At 38.0% G+C, this 18,690-nt stretch overlaps 1 long non-coding RNA gene across 1 annotated transcript in view; it reads right to left on the reverse strand.

Moving 5' to 3' along the window:
- Nucleotides 1-1,396: 1,396 nt before the first annotated feature.
- The window catches only part of LOC138151353 (uncharacterized), a 117,778-nt gene continuing 100,484 nt past the window's right edge, over nt 1,397-18,690 (reverse strand). The window contains exon 3 of the long non-coding RNA XR_011165798.1: nt 1,397-2,181. This is a non-coding gene — a long non-coding RNA (uncharacterized lncRNA). The remainder of the gene's footprint in view (nt 2,182-18,690) is intronic.

Below are 18,690 nucleotides of genomic sequence, written 5' to 3' on the forward strand. Positions count from 1 at the left end.
TCAAGTTTTCTTGTATAAAATGACTAATATGAAAATTTTTTACATGATTTCACATGTATAACCTATATCATATTGCTTATTATCTTAAGGAGGGGATAGGGAAGAGGAGAAGGAAGGGATGGAATTTGAAACTCAAAATTTTTTAAATATTAAAATTATTTTAACACATAATTGGGAAAAAATAAAATGCTATTTAAAAATTTTTTAAACATTATAATTAGGAAGAGTCTTGAAGTAAGAGAGAGATTATATAAGGGAGAGGTGAAGAGACAGGTCATTCCAAGCACTGTGGTGGTCACTAAAAGGGTATGGAGAGAGGTAATGGAGTGTCATATGTGATGAAAAGAGAGGTCAGTTTGGATCACAGAATGCAGGACAGGTAGTAATTGTTTAAGTAGGTGAGTAACATGGACAGACCTATGCCTAAGGAAAATTACTTTTATCACAGTGTGAAGGGTGGCCTATTGTGTAGAGTAACTTGAGACAGAGGGATCAATCAGAAGGCTGTCACAATAATTCAGTGACAGGTGACAAGAGCCTGAATTAAGGTGGTGTCTATGAGTAGAGAGAAGAAATTGAATGTCAGAAATGTTGTGGAGATAGATATGACAAAAATTGGCAATTGATTAGATATGTAGGATGAAAAAGAATTAAGAGTGGAGCATAATGCTGAGGTTGTTAACCTGGGAGATTAGAAGAATGGTGGTGTTATTGGCAGAAATAGGATAATTTAGAATAAGGGTGGGTTGAGGGCAGGGGGAGGAAGATATTAAGTTCCAGTTTTGAAATGATTTGGTTCTTATGTCTCCAGACATCTACTTTGTAATGTCCAATATGTGGCTAGTGTAAGGACACTAGATATTTGTATCTATTATTCATCTGTATAGCACTGATAATTAAATCCATGGGAACTAATGAAGTTACCAAGGGAGAGAATAGAGAGAGAGAGAGAATGATAGAAATCAATATCAGAGACTTAAGAAACATCCAAAGGATGGGTGTGATTCAGATGAAGAGCCAAAAAAGGAGACTGAGAAAAAAATTTTACATGGTAAAAAAAAAGCAGAGATAATATCATGAAAATACAGAGAGGAGAGAGAGTATACAGAAAGAGAGGGCTGTCAGTATTGTCAAATGATAGAGTAAGAAGAATGGGGACTAAAAAAACTATTAGATTTTGGTAATTAAGAGGTCATTGGTATATTTGGAAAGAACAGCATCAGTTGAATGAAGAAGGAAAAGGCCAAATTGCAAAATGATTGAAGAGTGAGAGGTCAGAAATGGAGACGATGTATGTAGACACCTTTTTCTAGGAGTTTTGTTGAAAAATGGAGAAGAATTATAGGAATATTGGTTTTTGTGAACAAAAGGGTCTAATGAAGTCTTTTTTTTTTAGAATGGAGCAACTTGGGCATGTTTGAAGGCAATAAGAAAGGAATCAGTAGGTAATGAGAGATTAAACAGTAGAGAGGGAGGAAGAAGTTTAGGATTACAATTTATTTGGATATGTCAGGAGAGAATGGGTTCAAGGAAACATATAGAAGGATTGACCTAGTCAATGAAAAGTGCTACTTCATTAGCAGACAACGGGGAAAAGGAAAAGAGAGTACAGAATGATGCCAAGGCATTTTGAGAAAAAGAAAATGTGATGACAGCCCATTGAACGGCCTAAATTTTCTCAGGGCAAAGTCAAGATGGTGGAATAGAAGGCAGAAACCCAGATGAATTCTTCAAATATTCCCCTCCAAACAACTTTAAAATAATATGTCAAATAAATTTCTGTTGAAGCATAAGTAACAAAAGTTCAGGTGCGACATTATTCCAGCTCAATACAATTTAGGAGGTTTGCAGGAGAGTTCTGTGGGAGTGCAGTAAGGGCCAGCCTGGAGCATACCTGGTAGCAACATGAGCAGTGGATCTTGGAGGCAGCAGCAGCAACAGCAACTTTGGGAGTTCTCATCCCAGAGATGGTAAAGGCATTGGACAACTGGTCAGAAAGAGATTTCAGGGGACTCCCGTGTTGACACTGGATACAGGATCAGGTGATATTTGGCAATTTCATTGCCCATACACAGTACTGGGTTAAAGTTCCATGGCGGAGAAGAGTGTTTGTGATTGGTCATGAGGGAGAAGGGGCCCTGGTAGCAGTTCTAGAGCAGAGAAGAGCACAAATGCATGTACCTGTGGTGAGGAAGGGGACTAGGTTACAGTTCCAGTTCTATAAAAATCACTCCCATTTTAAAATATTAATAATAAAATAGAGAAATTCTATTTAGAATAACAAGTAATTTCAGCTGATATTCCCAGTTCCTACCACAGTACCTTTCAAATTATAAGTAACTAATAAATTCTTGTTGATGCAATGATTAATTGACTTAGTGGTTGATTCAGTGGTTAATCAAGACACACATGGGATTTGTGTAAATAGAACCAAAAGCAATTTTTATAGAATTCAAGAAAGATCTAAATAATTAGAGATATATTCTACATTTATAACTGGGCCATGTTAGTGTGGTAATGATAAAAATGTTACCCAGATTAATAATTAAAATCCTTGATGTATACCTTAATAATAATAAAATTGACATGGAGATAGAAAAAGGCCAAAAATATCAAAGAAAAAAATTGGAAGGAGTAAAAAATTTAATGGTAATTGATCACAAATAGGGACCTTTGAAGTATCTTGGAGAATAATAAAGATGGCATAAGACTGGTGACAATAAATCATTATAATTGTTAAAAGAATAAAGAAAATCTGGGCAGCAAAATATAAACAAGTTAAACAGACACTTGTCCATTATTAAGAGACTGGTTTGTGAGCACTTAGAAGAAAAATCGTTGATAATTAAAAGTCAGCTTGGGCTCAGCAAAAGCAGTAACAGACACTCCTTATTGTCTTCTTTTTTTCTCCTTCGACTAAATAGTCTACTAGATCAGGGCAATATGCTAGATTTCACCAAGGCATTTGTCAAAATCTCTCACACCAAGTATGAGAGCAAAGGAAGTTTAGGTGATAGATGAATTAGCTAGATTTAGAAATGGTTGAATGACCAAAGTAATTAATGAAACAATGCCATTTTGAACCAAGTATACTAGTGGAGCTCCCTAGGCATCTGCCCTCCTGTTCAAAATTTTTATTGACTTTAACAATGCATGGATGCAATGTTTATCAAATTTACCGCTGACAGAAAACTTAAAAGGGATTAACTAATATGCTGGATAATGGAATCACTTCCCAAAGAGAGCTTTGCTTTCAGGGAAAATGAATCCCTGTGATGGGGAAATGGTAGAGGAAGGGTTGAGAGAGATAACCAGGTACAGTAGAACCTCGGATTACCAATTTATTTCGTTCTGAGATGGTTAGTCATGTGATTTGTTTGTATTGCAAAGCAAATTTTCCTATAGGAAATAATGTAAAGTCAGATGATTGATACCACATCTCTAAAAATATTCATATAAAAATAATTATTTATAATTTAAGTTTTTTGTCCCTAATGCACCTAAAATACAATAGCAATGATTAGCACACAATGTAAACTGAACATAAAACAAATTAACCTGCACTTTACCTTTGAGAAGAATCCTGGCTGACTTGAGGGAGAGGAGAGGGCGGGTGGGGGGGAGGGGGCAGGCAGGGGAAGGGAATTGAAGGGCGCCTGGAGTGAGTCTGGGTCTGAGTCTGAGGACCAGGGTCAGTGGTTGTGGCTAGAACTGGCGTCAGGGGAGGGAGTGTGGCTTAGGACCTGGCGGAGAGGGAGGGGGGTGGGGGGCAGGGGTAGGGATTTTGCTTCTGCTGCTGCCACTCACCACCAACTCAAGTGGGAGTGGCCAGAATGTCTGCCAAGACCATGGGCCTGGGATACCCGACTGCCCCCTCTGCTAGGGTCCCGAGTCCCCTAGGCAGTTGTGGCCGCCTACACTTCCCACCCTCAAAGGCCATAGGCGTAGTCGGGGGAGCCACCTACAATCTTAAGCTGCTGAGTCCGAGTAGCAAATATGTGAAGCTGAAAGTGAGAGCCTCACTCCACTTCACCACGCTGCAGACCTGACCAAGCAGGACACCATATTCAAAGTTATGTTCACTGGCCACGTGGAGGTGCTCACAGACTCTGAAGGTTGGGTGCTGATTCACAGGAGTGGTCATCATTTTGGGACAATCCTGAACTACCTTCAGGATGGGTCAATGCCTCCTCCAGAGGGCCCTCAGGAGCTGGGTGAGCTGTTTGGTGAGGCATGATACCAACTGGTGCAGGAGCTAGCTGAGGATTGCCAGTTGGCTCTTCAGCAAAAGAGTGAGAGTCTTTCCCCACTCTGCCTTATTCCCATGGTGACATCTCCACTGGAAGAGCAGCAGCTTTTGGCTAGCACCTCTAAACCAGTGGTGAAGCAAACATGAAGTCCGTACTGGGAATTTTTGTTTGTCCTGCAAGACAAATTTCGCGAAAAGTTTTTCCTTGCCCAGCAACACATGAGTAAACCAGGTTATTCATAAACCAAGGTTCTACAGTACTACCCAATCCTGGTCTAATCACAACCCTGGTCAGACAACATCAGGAATATTTTATTCAGTTCTGAACAGCCCATTTAGGAAATATATAAATAAGTTGAAGTATATCTGGAAGGGTTAGTTGGAATGTCAATGGGAACTATGTGCCAACAAAATCAAAGTCTATTGATAGAAAATATTAGAGTTGATGGGAAGTCTGTATAACATGTTACTGAACGATCATTCAAAAGAACTACAAACTTTTAGTTTGGAGAAGAAAAGACTTGGAATAGTTTTTATAGCTGCCTGCAAGTACTTGAATGATTGTCATATGAAAGTGTAATTAGTCTTGTTCTAATTGGCCCCAAGGGTCATTTATTAATTGTATTAGGTGTTGGTGATATGAAGAAAAATAAGAAACAATTCCTTCCTTCAAGAAGCTTACAATCTGTTGGGAAAAAATTGGGTATGCCCCCCCCAAAAAAAAGTGATTTCATCAGTTCAATAGTTAACTTCAGCAGTATACATCACTACTGACCCAGATCTGGCTATTCTGTGCTATTCAGTTCTATATCCTCCCATAAGTCCATTGCAGGGGGGACACCACTCAATGAACTGAAGACTTTCCTGTTTTCTACAGATATTTCTTTCTTTTTTTTTGCCAAATATGTTTGGGTTTTTTTTTTTTTTTAAAGCAATCGGGGTTAAGTAACTTGCACAAGGTTACACGGCCAGTTATTTCTGGGTGTGGTGCTAAGTATCTGAGCCCTGATTTGATCCCCAGGTTATCCTGACACTGGAGCCAGTGCTCTTACTCGCTCGTTGAGCCACCTGGCCGCCCCTCTACAGGTATTTCTAGAGTCAGGGTGAAGCACTCACTTTCTGTTACCCCTTACTTTTGCCCTACTATTTCTTCATAACATCTTCTATTCCTTTTCTTCTTTGCAGGAACTTTAGTATTATGCAACATATAATACTAAAGTGGAAAAATAGACATTTAATGAAATTAAGAATGTATGAGAATTCTTGATTAAAATACCAGGGTTAATTAGAAACATTGAGATCCAAACACAGGAGTCAACAGAAACTTAGAAAGAAAAATGCATTTGAACAATTGGAAGGAGCTAAGTTATGATGAATCACATAAATTCTAGTAGCAGCTAGGAGGCACAGTGAATAGAGTGCTAGGCCTGGGGCCAGTAAGCACTGAGTTCAAATATGACCTCAAACACTAATTTTCTATGTGACCCTGGGCAAGTCACTTAACTTCTGTTTGCCTCAGTTTCTTCATCTGTAAAATAAAATTAATAACATCTACCTCACAGACTTGTTGTGAGTATAAAATAAAATAATTCTTGTAAAGCACTTAACACAGTTCCTGGCACATTGTAGCTGTTATATAAATGTTTATTCCCTTTCCTTTTCCCTCCTTTCTCCTAACAGGAAGAGGATAAACAAGTGTCCTTTCAGAATTCTAATGTCATTAAGGGTCACAAAGAGAGATAAAAGATAAGACAAAAACAAGACCTGGTATGTCTTTGTTGTGTTTTGATGGTATAGCAGACAAGGCCTGGCTCAAGCAGTTACCTTGGGTTCAAAAGTGAAATGAAATGAGAAACTCAGAGTTCATCTGGGGATTAGCAGACTCATCACCTAGCTGTCGAAGGGGAAGGCCATCCATAGTAGGGAAAAGATATTCAATGAGAATAAAGCATTGACTCACATGAAGACAGCTTTCTGGGTTGATCAGGCAGCAGGACTGCCAGTTTGAAACCTCAGGGATCAGGTCTTGCCTCATTATGTGCTATATTTTCTATTCAGGTGACCAAGAAACTGCATCCAGGGTCTAAACTTAATCGACTAAATTAATCAAATCTAAACATTTTTAAAGGAAAAACTCCACTAAGGTGTGTGGTATAGGACCTTAGAAAACTAGCAGTCATTATATGGTGAAGGACTCTTGTACATAATTTTCTTTTTTTTTAATTTATGTTATTTTTAATTTATGGAACAAAATAAGTATTTCCATGACATAGTACATTAAAAAGAGATGATTGCACAAAAAACTGAAAATCTACTATACACAACTTACTATTCTTTTCAAATATACAACAAAATTATCATATAAATTTCTTTTTTTGGTCCCTCCTACCCATACCCTAGAGATGGCTACCATTGGACACAAATAGGTACATGGGTGTATCTATGTATGTATGTATTTTTATGTGTGTGCATATATGTGTAAAATATACCTGACATATACAGTAGATAATTTCCTAATACACATGAGTTTTTGGTGGCAAGGTCTTAAAATTCTTCTATACTGCCTTGTACCCAGAAGTGGCTTTAGCACTGTTACTGGACTAGAGTCTTAGACATAAAAGAAGTCTGACTTAAACATCACTAGAAAAGTAAAACTAAACCAGAAAGATATCAAAGACTAAACAAGATGACAACATATAATGTAATAACCCCCTGAAGGAGTGACCAAATAATGAAAAACAAAAACTAGCAAATCTTCAGGATTCTTTTGCCCCCTGATCAGACCCGTATTGTGGATAATGTCAAATATTTGCAGTTCACAGTGCATCTCCTACTATAAGGAAATGATGAACAAGAGCAGACGCCAGCAACATGGTGTCTATAGAAGAAATGATGGTACTTCCTGCACAGTCCCTAATATTAACCATGGATTGGCCTCTTCTTTCATAAAGCTGTAATGGCGAGCAAAGAAGTACTTAGAACCTTGTTTCAGGTACTTGATTATTTAGCAACTTGTTTCAGTTCAAATTTCTTTTGAGCCTTGCCCATAATTATATCAAGTCTTTGTTAAAAAAAAAAAACAGAACTTTGAAACCCACAGTGGAAGGAACTTGCTAATGCAACAGGAGGGGGTGAGACAGGGAGGAGTTCATGACCATATATAAGGAGAAGACCAAGCTGGGAGAGAGCAGAACAGAAGGGAGTACTTGTGGTGGCAGACTTGAGAAAGAGAAAACTTGTGTTATCCTGGGCACTCTGTTTGTCTGTTCTGTGTTGATTTTTGTTTGTGATACTTTGTACAGAAGCCCTGGAACCTTGCTGGAAGCCCTGAAAGAGGATTTTCTTATTGTCTGTTCATAGAAGTCCTGAAGGAGGGTTTTGGAGGTCCTGAGACTTTGCTGATAATTTGTGTTACATTCTCAGACTTTGTTTGTGGGTCCGTGTTGATTTCACAGGCAGATAGCAAATTGATGGTGCCAGTAATGTGCATGAATGTTTTTTTGGCTCTGTTAAGCTTGGTCTTCCCAGAAACAGAAACTGTGGAGGACTTGAGGTAGACTGGACACTATGAGCTTCAATATGAAATGGGAACTGGATAAGGAAGTGAAGGAGGAACTGGATGAGGAGCTGGATGAGGAGTTGCGAGCTGCCTACCTTTGAATCCAGGTAACATTTAAGAAATTCAGACAAAAGCTGGGACCATGGAAAAGGAACCATGGAATCTGAAAGCCAGACTTGAGTCAAGATGAAAAGACCTTTCCTTGACTACATAGTGCTGACTAAGAAGATCATGATTTACTATGGCCTAGGGGTAGGAGAACTTTGTACTCTGTACCTTTGACCTCTTAAGGATGATTGAGATTAGGATGATTGGAAACTAATCTGCAATCAAGAAGAAAGAAGACTTTTTGACTGAGAGATTAAAACAATGTGACCTAGGGGTGGAGAACTTTGACCTTGTTACTTTGTACTTACTGAATGACTGTACTTTGTGTCCCTTAAGGAAGCTTGTTCCTTAAGGATGATTGAGTTAGGGGCTTACTGAATGATATCTTTTGCTTAAAACTATATGGACACTTTGGTGAAAACTATGTGGCCACTCTAGTGATAAGTGGTTATCACTAGTAGATAAGTAGTGTGAATGCTGTACTTTTATTTCTGTGAATGTTTTGCTTTAATTTACTGCTGAATAAGTAGAGAGTTCACTAAATTATGCGATCAGAATCTTAGAGCTATCCACAGTACCACTCCTCTGGAAAGCTGCTCGTGCTTGGCTTTACAAAAGCCTATCCCAATGCCAGAATAGATGCTAAAAATAAATTTCTACCATCAGTCTGTATCTCTTGGCCTATGAACTCATGGGGGTTGCATTGTCCCCTGTGTGGGGCCTAACAGTGCCATTTTAGGGGGGGGGCCTGAGAGCTGTCATTCATACTGCTCCTGCCCCATATTTTAGGGCAAGAGAAATACCACTGGTACTGTCATTGAACCCCTAGACCAAAGCAAGAACATCACTGTGTATGTTGACCCAATTGGAAACCTCTCCTTGCCACAAATTGGAATCACCTTATGTTTCTTGGGTTAATAAAGTTTGAATGCTGCAAGATGTTAACCACTTCTCCTGAGAACATTCATTTTGTGGCTAGCTACTTCTTTTTTATGGCATTTCTAGTCACTTGTCCATTGCTGAAAAGGGAGGGAGGGGAGGAAGGCTTCCTGGCCAGTTCTACCAGGGACAAGAGTTTTCCATTTTCCCTGCATTTCTGACTCTCTGGACATTTTCTGTAATGTCACAAAAAAAAAAACTTTTATCTTAAAAACTTCTCTATACTGTTGGACCTCTCACATTGAAAGTATCCTCTGGGTCAAGATGGCAGAGTAGAAACAGGACCTCTGCACAGCTCCAGCTTCCACCTTCTCCAATTCATGTAAAAGGTGTCTCTGAACAAACTTTGGAGCTACAGAACCCAAAAAATGACACAGAGAAGCTAACCTCCCGCTGAGGACAGCCCAGCAGGCCAGCAGGAATCAGCCAGCACAGTGCTCTGGAAGCCGAGTCCAGGCCGGAGTGAGCTGGAGGCTTTAGCCCCAGGGCGGGCATGCCTGACCAACCAGCAGCTGGAGGCACTGTAGATCACCAGCACCTGTGGCTGTTTCCAGATTTATCAACACATAGATGGGCAGGACAAAGTGAGAGTTCAGTGCAGTGTGGACTTTGGGACCAGTAGTCAGGAGAGTGTGGGCTTTTCCCCCAGGGTGAGAAGCCCTCTGAGACACCACCATGGTGCAGCTTCAGCTCCTGGCCTGTAGACTGTAGTGTGACCAAGCAACCAGTCTGAGGGGTAATTGCTCTTGCTTTAACCATTTGGATTCGGATTTTAGTCTAGGGTGGAGGTCCTAGAGTGTGCAACCAGCTTGCCAGAGCATATGGAGGCTTCAGAGAGGGCACCCAACTAATAACTCTGGCAGCTGAGAAAACCTCAGCATTTGGGACAGAAGCTCCCCTGTCTGGTGGCAGAGTCCAACTGTCGCAAAAAGCCCAAAAGTTAAGTAATTGAGTAGCAACATGACCAGGCAAAGGAAACAAAGCAAACAGAAGAATCCAACATTAGACTCCTATATTGGGGACTAAAAGGATCAAAGCATGGAACAGGAGGAAGACAGTGAAGTCAGAACTCCTGCACCAAAAGCTTCCAATGAAAATACAAGCTGGTTACAGGCCACCAGAGACTTTAAGAAGCAGATAAAAGAAGTGGAGCAAAAATTGGGAAGAGAAATGAGAACAATGCAAGAAAATTATGAAATGAGGGTCAACAGCCTGACTGAGGAAAATAACACCTTGAAAAATAGACTAAATCAAATGGCAAAAGCGGCTCAAAATGGCAACGAGAAGAGAAATGCCTTAAAAAGCCAAATTTGACAGATGGAAAAAGAATCTCAAAAGCTCAATGAGGAGAATCATTGCTTCAGAATTAGATTGGAGCAAATAGAAGCTAATGACTTTATGAGAAATCAAGATGCTGTTAAACAGATCCAAACAAATGAAAGAATAGAAGGCAATGTGAAATAGCTCATGGGAAAAACCACTGACCTGGAAAATAGATCCAGGAGAGATAATTTAAAAATTATTGGACTACCTGAAAGCCATGATCAAAGAAAGAACCTAGAAATCATCCTCTAGGAAGTTCTCAAAGAAAACTGCCTTGATACTTTAGAATCAGAGGGCAAAATAGAGTTTGAAAGAATCCACCAATCACCTCCTGAAAAAGATCCCAAAAAGAAAACTCCTAGGAATGTTATAGCCAGGTTCTGGAATTCCCAGATTAAGGAGAGAATATTACAAGTACCAGGAAGAAACCATTTGAATATTGTGGAAACACAATCAGGATAACCCAGGATCTGGCAGCTTCTACACTGAGGGGTCAAAGGGCTTGGAATATGATATTCCATAGGTCAAAGGAACTGGGATTAAAACCAAGAGTCACCGACCCAGCAAAACATGTTTCAGGGGAAAATATGGTCATTCAGTGGAATAGAGGACTTTCAAGCATTCTTGATGAAAAAACCAGAGTCGAATAAAAAATTTAACATTCAGATACAAGAAGCAAGAGAAGCATGAGAAGGTAAACCGGGAAAAGTAATCATAAGGAACTTATCAAAGTTGCACAATTAACATTTCTACATAGAAAAACAATATTTGTAACTCATGAAACTTTTCTCGGTAGTTGAAGAGAATATAGATATATGTATATATATATATATATATATATATATATATGTGTGTGTGTGTGTGTGTATGTATACACACATATATGTATATATATATGTGTGTGTGTATGTATACACACATATATGTATATATATAAGGGTATATGGGCATATGAATACATATGTGAATCTGTGTATATATGTTTACAGGTATACATAGATGGAGGGCACAGGACCAATTTAACAGGAAGGGATGATACTTAAAAGGTGAAATTAAGAGGTGAGAGAGGAATATAATGAGAGGAGATGGGGAGAGACAGAATGGGGTAAACTATCTCATATAGAAGAGGCAAGGGAAAATTATTACAATAGAGGGGAAGAATAGGAAGGCAAAAGCGAATGGGTCAACCTTATTCCCATTGAATTTGGCATAAGGAGCGAATGAAATACACACAATAGGGTATCTCACCGTCCAGGAGATTAGTGGGGGAAGGGGATGAGAGTGGAGATGAGGGAAGGGAGGGCAGGCTGCGGGGGAGGGAAGTTGGAAAAACCCACTTTTGAAAATGGACGGGATCAAAGTAGAGAATAGAACAAGTGGGAGGTGGGACAGGAGGGAGGGAAATATAGTCAGTCTTTTACAATGTATCTACTATGTTATTGTTTTGCATTAGCCATACATGTACAACCTATACTGAACTGCATATCTTCCCAGTAAGGGTGGGTGACAAGGGAGGAAGGGAATGAATCTGGAATTCAAAATTTTAAAATCAAATGTTTAAATACATATATATATATATATATATATTATTATTATTATTATTATTACTACTATTTTACATGTAATTGGGAAATAAGATATACAAGCACTGGGGCATAGAGATCCACCATGCCCTACTGGAAAAGTCAAAAGAGGTTCGGGAGAAAATATGGGAGAGAGCAGATTGGAGGAGGGGATATCCTATGGGACTGCTATTTTGGGGCAGTGGGTAGGGGAGAAAATTTGTAACTCAAAATCTTGCAGAAATGAATGATGTAAATCAGAAGTTAATAAAGCATTTGAAATTTTTTTTAAATGAGCTCCATCCATAAAAATTACATATTTCCAATCTTTAGTACTCCAGCCTTTGAAGCGACTTGCCCTGACAAGATTTTTTTTTTCTTCACAGCAATGGTTAGCAGCCGTTAATTTTTTTTAAAACTCATCTTGCTTTCCTTTCCTACTCTGTATTTTTCTTCTTTTTTGAAGGTCAATTAGGCTACTTTCCAGAAATAGTTTTCAGTTCTTGGTATTTGTTTTGGTCGCTACTGTTGTTGTTTTCAAATACACTTTTCCTTTGCACTTCAGTGCAAATGATTCTGTTTTATTGTGCACTAAAATAATTCTTGAAATAGGGGGTGGCTAGGTGACACAGTGAATAGAGCAGTGGCCCTGGAAGTCAGGAGGACCTGAGTTCAAATCTGACCTGAGACACAACACAAAACTGACTGTATGACCTTGGGTAAGTCACTTAATTGCCCCTCAAAAAAAATTCTTGAAATGCTTGTTTTCCCTACCACATCAGCCATTGCAGTACCTCTAATATTGGTTGAAGTTTCCTTTTTAAGAGCTATAACATTTGCACATTTCCTTGGTGTAATATCCATTCTTAAAAATCACATATTTAAAAAAAAAAACAGGAAAAGAGAATCAAGAAATATGTGTGCATGGCATGAAATATAGCACTCAACTGACAGAAAACTAACTAAACTTGGGAAACCAACTTAATTCAGTTTCAACTGGTCAGGGTCAGGCATCCTAAGTCAGCCTATTATCCACAGAAGCACACATGCATGACCATTGCTGTCTCAAAATGAAACTATATCAAAATTATTGCTTGTTCCAAATAATTTGCAAAGTATTTTAGGTCTTCTACAATGAGAAGATTTTTTTGTCACTATGGTAGATATATATATATATATAAACACATGCCAGTAGAGCCGGCATGAAGAAACTAGCCAATTTACAAATATTTGCAGTCTACCAATAGGTCCAATTCCAGATAAATTTTAGGGTCCTTCACCTCACATATATATTTAAGACTTCTGGCTCTCCAGATAAGCAAATTGTTGTCCAAGTGAAAATTGGGGCCTTAACTTTTTTTTCTCTCTTTATACCTAATAAAAGCTAAATGGTGTTAAGTAGGTAATTTCATATTTACCTCACTGATAGGATGCTCTAAAAGGATAGCCACCTTTCAGTAAGTTGTGAATATCCCTTAATGATTTTCTGCCTTTAATTCCCTATGTCTCCTCTCCTTTACTGGTACAATCGATTTTTAAACCAAATCAAAGGACTTTACATTTATCTTTGCTAAATCTCATCTTGTTTACATGGGCACAAAATTTCAGTCTGTTCAGAGAACAGGATTTAGAGCTGGAAAAACAGTAGTAATCATCTCTCCAACTTTTTCATTTTGTAGTTGAAGAAACTGAAACTTGGAGAACATTTTGCTTAAACTTTTATTAATAGCAAAACAGTAGGCTAGATCTGGAACCCTGTGGAACCTGTGGATAATTTGCTATCTTGATCATGGCATTCAATTCATTTATTCCCCCTTTTATCTTTGTATCATTTGCAAACTTGGAGAATATTTTCTATGTCTTTAATTTGCTTACTCATAAACATATTGAAAACAATGGGGCCAAGGATAGAGACCTATAACATTGACCTTCCATACAGGTTGATATCAATTCTAATACAGTTTTCTAAACCAGATATTAATAGTCTATGTACATTATCATTCAATCTATGTTTATCTCTCTTATACAAAAGTATATTATGAAATTTTTCATCCAATGCTTTGATGAAATTATATATTTGATAAGTTTTACTTAAAAAGAAAGTTACTTTATGACTTCTTTTAATGAAAAAAATCAATATCTCTTTTAAAAAAACATTATTTTTAATAAACACTATTTTTATGAGTGAATGAAAAAGTATTGTTTAGCTTTAAATATATGTCAAGCACTGCTAAGCTCTGAAAATAAAAAATAGAAAGCCTTGGCTTATATTGTAACTAGGGATTGCATATTTGGATGGAAAGGTGTGATAGTAATGGCATTTAAAGATTAGAAATTTTTAGGATGTATGGGATGTCTAACCTTCAGGGTGGTGAGTCTAAAGGGGAGAGGCCCACTACCATTAGAAAGAGAGGAGTGAGAAGGAGGTATGAATCAGGATTCTGGAAGAAGTATGAATTGGGACATTGACCGAAAGGGTGGGTACAAAGGAGGTTGCAGTGGAAGGTGAGGTTCTACTTGGCATTATTTCTGCCTAAGGACCTCCAGGAAGCCCTGGATGGGTCATTTATTAAAATAAAATTTAATGCCTTTTACATCTTTTGCCTTTTATATCACGTACATTTCCAAGTGTATTTCTCCTTCCTCTTTTCCTCCCCAGATTGCAATCTCTTTAAAAATAAAATAAGGATGAAATAGAAATTTAAAAATAATATTTAACAATTAAAAAAAACTTGTTTGCTCTCACTAAAATATATAAACAGTATCTGTAATAATAAGAGCCTTGAGATGGAAAATGATTTTTTAAAAGAATCTTAGTTTTACATTTTGCATTAGAGTACCATCAACAGCCATTTTTTTTTTCAAAATCTTTGGGGAGACAACAAAGAAGCATAAATTTAATGACACATGCTTGACTCTGTAAAAGTCTACATGACCTCTCCATGAGGCAACATGACTTTTTGCCCCCCAATCATAGTTTTCTTCTTCTACTCCAAATGCTTTGCAAACCATCATTTGTGTTCTCCAATTCACTACATCAGTGGTCCATGGGCTTTTGAGGAAGCATTTTCATTGGTTTTTTTAATAGAATTCTAGAAGATTCCATTGTGTTTATTGTTTATCGATTACTCTTTAAAAATTAACCCTTTTCAATGAACTTCTAATCATAAACATCAGGCAACAGATAAAGCAGGGGCATGCTTGCTTACCAAAGGTAAACTGTGGTGGAGAAGATCTAGCATAGGGTCCATGTTGAAAAGAGATTTTCTATAGATGGTGAATTCTTCCAGATGCTCCCATTTTGGGTTGATATTATATTGACGTCAATTAATAGAACATTACCAGATACTTCAAAAAATTATAATCAGTCAAAACATCTATGTTGATCCACAAAGAAAATACAAAATGAATAAAGAATGTCTGGTGTCCATATTACAATATACATTTGGATGAACAACCCATTAACGATAGTATGCATAACTAGTCCAATGAATTAGACTCAGCTATGCAGAAAAAGAGCAGGCTGGTTTGACTTCAGGACATTCCAAAGCTGTTATTGACCTTAAGTTTTCCATGAATACAAAGACCTTTCCTTTAAATACTAACATTCTACTATTGATATTATATAGTAGCAAGATATGGAATACAGCAGTCTTCAAGGAGTTAAAAAACAATTATAATATAGAAGAGAAATATCTTTAGCATTTTGTATTGACTAAACTATGTGCTGAAGAACCAGCAGTTTGTTGTGGAAAAATAACTGGCCTTGCAGTCAAGAAAGCCTGTGTTTCAAAGTCCAGTCTGAAACATACAGGCTGCATGACCTTGGACAAATCACTTGACCTCTCAGTCTCCCAGAGAACACTCTAAGAGTAGCTAATGAGAAACCCCTACACCAATGAAATCATAAGGCTGAAAAATCCATCTCCATATCCAGAAATCAAACACACACTCTGAAATTAACTACAGAACATGGTAACATTACAGAATATCTCCATTTGTTCCCAAGTGGAGAAAATCTATGTCTAACAATTCAATGATACTCTTCCCTTACAATTTATTGACCTTTATGCTGTGGGGACCTAGGGACCCTGAGTCCTTTCAAGGAATAGGGAAAGAGTTGTATAAGGATATGAGTCCAGATGCACTCTAAAGAACTAGAAGAACTTTCTTTCAGAGTTCTTAAATGAAGAAAGAACCTCTTCGGAAATCACAGCTCTGATACAGGGTTTGCAAAAGTTGTAGGGCAGTTTCTAAGGTTGAGGTATTATGACCCCTGTATATAAAAGCCATTCTTGATGTCATTTCTACATTTAGCCTTTTGAGACATAGATGACCATTTTTGGTCTTTGTTTAGCAAGAATGAGACAGGACCAATCCTAAAGTAAGTTAAGACAGAAGTGACATATTCTTTGAACCTAAGACTGAAATAAACCTTTGGGTCATTGGAAATCCTTTGTTGTTACTGAAACAAAAGTCAAAGCACCACATCTCAGTTATAAATAAGATTAGTACTCTAAGACTGCTTCTGTCATCAGATTAGTTTCTTTCGGTGGCTATCCCCAAAGTTTGTGTCTTTAGAAACCTTGCAGCTGGCTGCAGATGAAAGACTTGACAGGGGCACAGAAATAGAAGAACATTTTGTGGTTCTGCACTTTAACTACCATCAGTCTACCATGACCACAGCATTAACATTATTATATACTTGTGGAAGCAAGCCTGACCACCTATAAGGGGAGTTGTTTCAAAATTTTAAAACGGGAGTGAAAAATAAATATGATGCCAGTTCGGAATCCTGCAGGGAGAATTTTCTTTAAGTTTTCTGAATGTAGCATAATGCAGTGGAAAGTATTCTGGAAACAGTTTCAGAGGACCTGGACTTGGACCACAGTTGTGCTATTTATGACCTGTGAAAGCTTAGACAAGTCACCAAGCTTCTCTGGGCCTCAGTTTACTCTTCTGTAAAATGAATTAAAAAATTTACACTGAAAGTTCCCTAGGGTACAGGGCAGCCTTGGTTGACTCTTGCTTGGTTCCAGGCCTTCTCTGTGTTCTGAAGACATCTATAGTAAAGTTATCCCACCTCCCACCTCCTATTATTCACAATGAGAAACTAGATCTTTGCTAAATGATGAAACAAGTAGTTAGTTTGGGCCTCTCTCTTGCTTCATATTCCCATTCAACAAGGCCTTTCTTCCTTGACCTAACTTTTAAGTTACTTGTGGCAGTTAGCACATATAATTTATTGCCATATTTATTTTTACAGTTACCATACTTATTGCTAAGAAGTGAGATTTAGCTTGTGACTAGAATAAGAAAATGGAATACTAATTCTAAGCAATACTTAAGGCAAAGAGAAGGGAGTGAAGTTTGGTGGGAAGGATTTGCTGAGGATAAAAAGATCAAGAAAATATCATGTTGTCCATCAGTCCAATTAGAAGAAATAGATGCTAGATTCCTTATGAATATAAGGAACATCATCTATAATTGACATCTCCACTTCATCTCTCTTCTAAAATCTCTTCAAGCTGACTTAGGATTTCATCATTCAACTGATCTCTCCAATTACCCTTAATTTAACTGCCAAACAAATCTTTTCTCAAACCCATCCTTCCTGACCTCTCTCCAGCCTTTAACACTATTACTTACCCTCTTCATCTGTATGTTCTCTCCTCTCTAGTTTTTTTTATAATACTGCTCACTCATGCTTCTTCTCCCCACTATTGGACTATTTTTGTCCCCTTTGCCAACTCTATCTACAAGCCGCACTCCATAACTGTGGGTGTGCCCCAAGGCTCTGTCCTGAGCCCTCTTCTCTTTTCCCTCTATAGTATTTTGGTTATTGATCTCATCAGTTCAATTATTATCACTATGTAGATGACTTTGAAATTTATTTATCCAGCCCTACCTTCTCCTGACTCCTACTCTTGCATCATCAATTAATTGCCCATTGGACATCTTGAAACGGATATCCAATAGACAGTCCAAATGCAACATGTCCAAAATAGAACTCATCCTCTTTACCCCAAAACCTTCCCTGTCCAAACCTTCTCTGTTTCTGTTGAGGGCACTGCCACTCTCACCATCACCTGGGTTCACATCCTTAGTGGAATCCTCTTCTCTTTCTTCTCACTCATTCAACATATCCAATCAGTTGATAAGTCTTTGTCCTTCTTACTTTAACAACATCTCTCCTTATATGCTCCTTTTGCTTCATGTACTGTGCCACCACCCTGATTCAGGCTGTTATCACTCATATACCCAAGATATTTGAATAGATTGATAGTTGTTTGCTTGTTTTGGAGGGCAATTAAGGTTAAGGGACTTGCCCAAGGTCACACAGCTAGTTAAGTGTCTGAGGCTGAATTTGAACTCAGGTCCTCCTGAACTCCAGGGACGGTGCCGTATTCACAGCACCACCTAGCCACCCTGATAGTTGTTTTCCTGCCTGAAGTCTCTTAATATTCCAGTCCACTCTCAACTCAGGTATTAAATTGACTTCCTATTATGTTACCATACTCCAAGCCTCCACATACATTCCAAATAAACATCAATGACTCCCTGGTTTTTCCAGGACAAAAAAAATAAAATAATATTCTTTTTTTAATCTAATGCTTTATTAACTTATAGTTTACATCATTCATTTCAGCAAGATTTTGAGTTACAAATTTTGTCCCCGTTTTTCCCCTACCTACCACCCGAAAATAGCGATCTGACTAGATATCCCCTCCTCCAATCTGTGCTCTCCCATATCTTCTCCCATTCCCCCACAACTTTCCAGTAGGGCATGGTGGATCTCTTATTCCCCAGTTACATGGAAAATGATATTAATAATAGTATATATATAATATTTGATTTTAAAACTTTGAATGCCAGATTCATTTCCTTCCTCCCTTGTCACATACCCTTACTGGGAAGATAAGCAATTCAGTATAGGTTGTACATGTGTA

This window comes from Petaurus breviceps, unplaced genomic scaffold (assembly GCF_028583685.1).
Source record: "Petaurus breviceps papuanus isolate PSGF00001 unplaced genomic scaffold, PetGlider_PUasm1.0 90897, whole genome shotgun sequence".
NCBI lineage: Eukaryota > Metazoa > Chordata > Mammalia > Diprotodontia > Petauridae > Petaurus > Petaurus breviceps.